The sequence below is a fragment of the Aegilops tauschii genome, chromosome 6 (assembly GCF_002575655.3).
Source record: "Aegilops tauschii subsp. strangulata cultivar AL8/78 chromosome 6, Aet v6.0, whole genome shotgun sequence".
Taxonomy (NCBI): domain Eukaryota; kingdom Viridiplantae; phylum Streptophyta; class Magnoliopsida; order Poales; family Poaceae; genus Aegilops; species Aegilops tauschii.
In genome coordinates this window covers 461,718,311-461,723,561 of record NC_053040.3, presented here as the reverse complement: position 1 = coordinate 461,723,561, position 5,251 = coordinate 461,718,311, and positions in this window count along the sequence as shown.

Below are 5,251 nucleotides of genomic sequence, written 5' to 3'. Positions count from 1 at the left end.
TAGATCATGGCTCAGTTCTTCAGGATCACCAAGACTGCTTTCAGAGTCTTCATCTTCAGACTCAGAAACTGCCTTGGCCTTCAGTGCACGTGATCTGCCATAGCTCGAACCATAGAGATCTCTATTTTCAGCAAGCTGGAACTCATGAGTGTTTAGCCTTTCGAGGATATCAGCGGGATCAAGTGACTTGTAATCAGCACGCTCTTGTATCATCAAGGCTAGAGTATCAAATGAGGAATCAAGCGATCTCAGCAGTTTCTTCACCACCTTGTGGTCGGTGATGTCAGTGGCACCAAATGCTTGAAGCTCATTTGAGATGTCAGTGAGGCGATCGAAGGTTTGTTGAACATTCTCATTGTCGAGTCTTTTGAAGCGGTTGAAGAGATTGCGAAGAACATCAACTCGAGAGTCACGCTGTGTTGAGACTCCTTCATTTACTTTGGACAGCCTATCCCAGATAAGCTTAGCAGTTTCCAAAGCACTCACTCATCCATACTGTCCTTTGCTCAGATGGCCACATATGATATTCTTCGCTTGAGAATCGAGTTGCTTGAATCTCTTCACATCGGCAGCGTTCAGTGAGGGTGAGACAGAGGGAACACCTTTTTCCACAACATACCAGAGATCGTTATCAATTGCCTCAAGATGCATTCGCATCTTATTCTTCCAGTAGGGGTAGTCCGTCCCGTCGAAGGTAGGACACCCATCAGAGACCTTGATCATACCTGCGGTCGACATAACTAAAACTCCAAGCGGTTAAACCAAAATCACACAGAACAAGGGAGTACCTTGCTCTGATACCAATTGAAAGTGCGTTATATCGACTAGAGGGGGGGTGAATAGGCGTTTTTATAAATTCTTCACTGAGGAATTTGTGGGTGAGGAAATTCCTTAGCAAAGAACTACTTGCAGCGGAATAGGTACTCAAAAGTATGCATAGCAGAACACAAGCATAGTCATCATGATGAAATGAAAACAAGCATAGAGTACAGAAAGCGTAAACACGGGATAACACAGGATGAAGACAAACAGACTGAAGAAATTGAACTGAGGAAATTGAGAAAGTCTTCAGTCAAAGTCTTCAAACACAGATATGAACAAGTGCACAACACAGTTATGAGGAAATGAAAGAGTTGAGGAAATAGAACCAGTAAGCTCGGTGAAGACAATGATTTGGTAGACCAGTTCCAACTGTTGTCTCAGTTGTACATCTGGTTGGAGCGGCTAGGTATTTAAACCTGAGGACACACAGTCCCGGACACCCAGTCCTGAACACATAGTCCAGGACACCTAGTCCTCACCGTATTCTCCGTGAGCTAAGGTCACACAGACCTCGCCCAATCACTCGTGGTAAGTCTTCAGGTGACTTCCGAACCTTCACAAACTCGGTCACTCGGCGATCCAGAATTTCCTCTTGGATGCTCTAGACCATGACGCCTAACCGTCTGGAAGAAGCACAGTCTTCAAAGGTAACAAGCGTCAGATCCACGCAGGATCAATTTCTTTAGTGATGCTCAATCACTTTGGGTTTGTAGGTGTTTGGGTTTGGGGTTTTTCCTCACTTGATGATTTTCGCTCAAAGTCCTCGGAGGATGGGATGCTCTCAAATGACAAGTGTCAGTTTCTCTTGGAGCAGCCAACCAGCTAGTGGTTGTAGGGGGCGGCTATTTATAGCCTAGGGAGCAGCCCGCATGATAAGACATAAATGCCCTTCAATGATATGACCGTTAGGTGGGTAGATATTTTGGGACAGCTGGCGCATAACACAGCAACGGTCGGAAATTTGAGGTTCAAATTCCTCAGGGCTATCATGTTCCTCACTGTGTAGGCAATCCGCACTGGCGAATTCCTAACTCCTCAGTCAGAACAAATTCCTCAGAGACCAGAAGAACTTTGTCTCTGTCACTGAAGAATATGACTGAACTGTATGAGATTTCCAATGGCTTCACTCGAAGGGATTGGTAGGTGTAGGATTTTGAGTTGAGCATCACATGGAAAATTTTCCTTAGTATTTCCTCGTCCCCCTTTAACAGTACGGTGTTTCCTATGACTCAAGAAAGAGAAAATGAAACTGCGAAAACAAAAGTCTTCACGCTTCATATTCCTCAAATGAATACCAAGTCTTCAAGGTCACACCAATTTCTTCACCTTCAAAGTCTTCAGAAAGTCTTCAGAAATCCAAAGTCTTCAGTCGAAGAACTTCATTTTTAGGGGTCGACTTTCTCTGTAATTATCAAACTCCTCATAGACTTATAGATCTGTGTACACTCACAAACGCATTAGTCCCTTAACCTATAAGTCTTCAATACACCAAAATCACTAAGGGGCACTAGATGCACTTACAATCATTATCCACCATATCAGCAACTTTGTTCATTTCCTGATATCAAGTAATTGTTTTCTTTGTCTGGCAGGGTTTGGAGAAAATTCACGAAAAAAGCTCCGGGACTGCCGAAGAAGCTGTAATTTAGACACCCGAAAGTAAGTACTATAGTAGCATGTTCCGCGCATCTCCTAGTGATTCAAGCGCTAGTTTCATCAATACCATTTAGCATGCTTGCTTATCAGTTTGATTAACCTCTATTTCTTGTAAAGTGGTTGTGGCAGGAACAAGGGAATGATTTCTGTGGATACTACGTTTGCGAGTCCATCCGCCACACGACCTGTGAGCGGGGCTACTCTGACGAACAATATGAAGTGCATAAGCAATAATATTCACAATTTTATTTTATTACCATCATTTGTGTTGAGTTTCATTTATTCATATATATATATATATATATATATATATATATATACCCCCTTCTTCAATTTAGATCTTTCTGATGCGGGATGAACTCCTAGCACCAGATCGTATGCGAGCAATTCAAGAGGAATTGGCAGCATTTTTCCTTGACCACGTGATCGCTGAAAACAGAGAATACTATGTGGACCCTGTGTTCATATATAATTAGGAGATTATATTGTAAGAGATAATTATTGTATATATGTAGCAGGTAGTGTCGGATAGATATACGAGAACTTGTTGTTCGACCAATCTCTCGGAGAAGGAGAGGTGGTCGATATCACTTCTCTCTGTATGCATATGTTCATGACGATCTTCTGTTTCCTTCATTTTCTTACTAGCTAGCGTGTCTAGTCCTCTCTATACGTATATAGTACGTAGCGTCGACCAAGCACGGAGATAAGAGAGGACACTTCTCTCTATTAATTAGCTAGCTAACACAATATATGAAACACCTAAATTAACCCCCCAAAACCCCCAACCCCCCCTTCAAAAAAACAAAAACACCAGCCCCTGAAATGCTAACGCGTGGATGCCTATTGGTCCCCGTTAGTGCCACCAACCGGGACCAAAGGCCCTCCTGCCTGGGCTCGCCGCACCGGCCACGTAGAGGCCCATCTGTCCCGGTTCGTGTAAGAACCGGGACTAAAGGGCTAGGGCATTAGTAACGACCCTTTAGTCCCGGTTCAAAAACCGGGACAAAAGGCCCTTACCAACCGGGACAGATGACCCTTTTTCTACTAGTGTGAGTTTCCTGACCATAGACATATATTGTCATTTGATGAACGGGATCACATCATTAGAGAATGATGTGATGGACAAGACCCATCTGTTAGCTTAGCACTATGATCGTTTAGTTTGTTGCTATTGCTTTCTTCATGACTTATACATGTTCCTCTGACTATGAGATTATGCAACTCGCTCCCGAATACCGGAGGAACACTTAGTGTGCTATCAAACGTCACAACGTAACTGGGTGATTATAAAGATGCTCTACAGGTGTCTCCGATGGTGTTTGTTGAGTTGGCATAGATCGAGATTAGGATTTGTCACTCTGATTGTCGGAGAGGTATCTCTGGGCCCTCTCTGTAATGCACATCACTATAAGCCTTGCAAGCAATGTGACTAATGAGTTAGTTGCGGGATGATGCATTACGGAACGAGTAAAGAGACTTGCCGGTAACGAGATTGAACTAGGTATGGTGATACCGACAATCGGATCTCGGGCAAGTAACATACCGTTGACAAAGGGAACAACGGATGTTGTTATGCGGTTTGACCGATAAAGATCTTCGTAGAATATGTTGGAGCCAATATGAGCATCCAGGTTCCGCTATTGGTTATTGACCGGAGAGGTGTCTCGGTCATGTCTACATAGTTCTCGAACCCGTAGGGTCCGCACGCTTAATGTTCGATGACGATTTGTATTATGAGTTATGTGATTTGATGTATCGAAGTTTGTTCGAAGTCCCGGATGGGATCACGGACATGACGAGGAGTCTCGAAATGGTTGAGAGGTAAAGATTCATATATTGGAAGGTTGCATTTGTACATCGTAATGGTTCCGAGTGATTTGGGCATTTTTCCGGAGTACCGGGAGATTACCGGAACCCCCCGGGGAAAGATATGGGACTTATGGGCCATAGGAGGGAGGCTAACCAACCCACAAGGGGCTGGTGCGCCCCCCACAAGGGAGGAGGCCGAATTGGACTTGGGAAGGGGGCGCCACCCCCCTTTCCTTCTCCTACTACCTCTCCTTCCCCTTTTCCCCCTACTAGGACTAGAATTCTAGTAGGACTCCCCTCTCCCTGGCGTGCCCCTTGTTGGCCAGCCTCCTCCTCCCCTCCTTTATATACGGGGGAGCGGGGCACCCCATAGACACACAAGTTGATCTTTAGCCGTGTGCGGTGCCCCCCTCCACAGTTTTCCACCTCGGTCATATCGTCGTAGTGCTTAGGCGAAGCCCTGCACCGGTAACTTCAACATTACTGTCACCAAGCCGTCGTGCTGAAGGAACTCTCCCTCGGCCTCAGCTGGATCTAGAGTTCGAGGGACGTCACTGAGCTGAACGTGTGCCGATCGAGGAGGTGCCGTGCGTTCGGTACTTGATCGGTTGGATCGCGAAAACGTTTGACTACATCAACCACGTTACTAAACGCTTCCGCTTTCGGTCTACGAGGGTATGTGGACACACTCTCCCCGCTCGTTGCTATGCTTCTCCTAGATAGATCTTGCGTGATCGTAGGAATTTTTTTGAAATACTACGTTTCCCAACAGTGGCATCCGAGCCAGGTCTATGCATAGATGTTATATGCAGGAGTAGAACACAAAGAGTTGTGGGCGATAATAGTCATACTGCTTACCAGCATGTCATACTTTGATTCGGCGGTATTGTTGCATGAAGCGGCCCAGACCGACATTACATGACCGCGTTCATGAGACTGGTTCTACCGCCGTGCTTTGCAC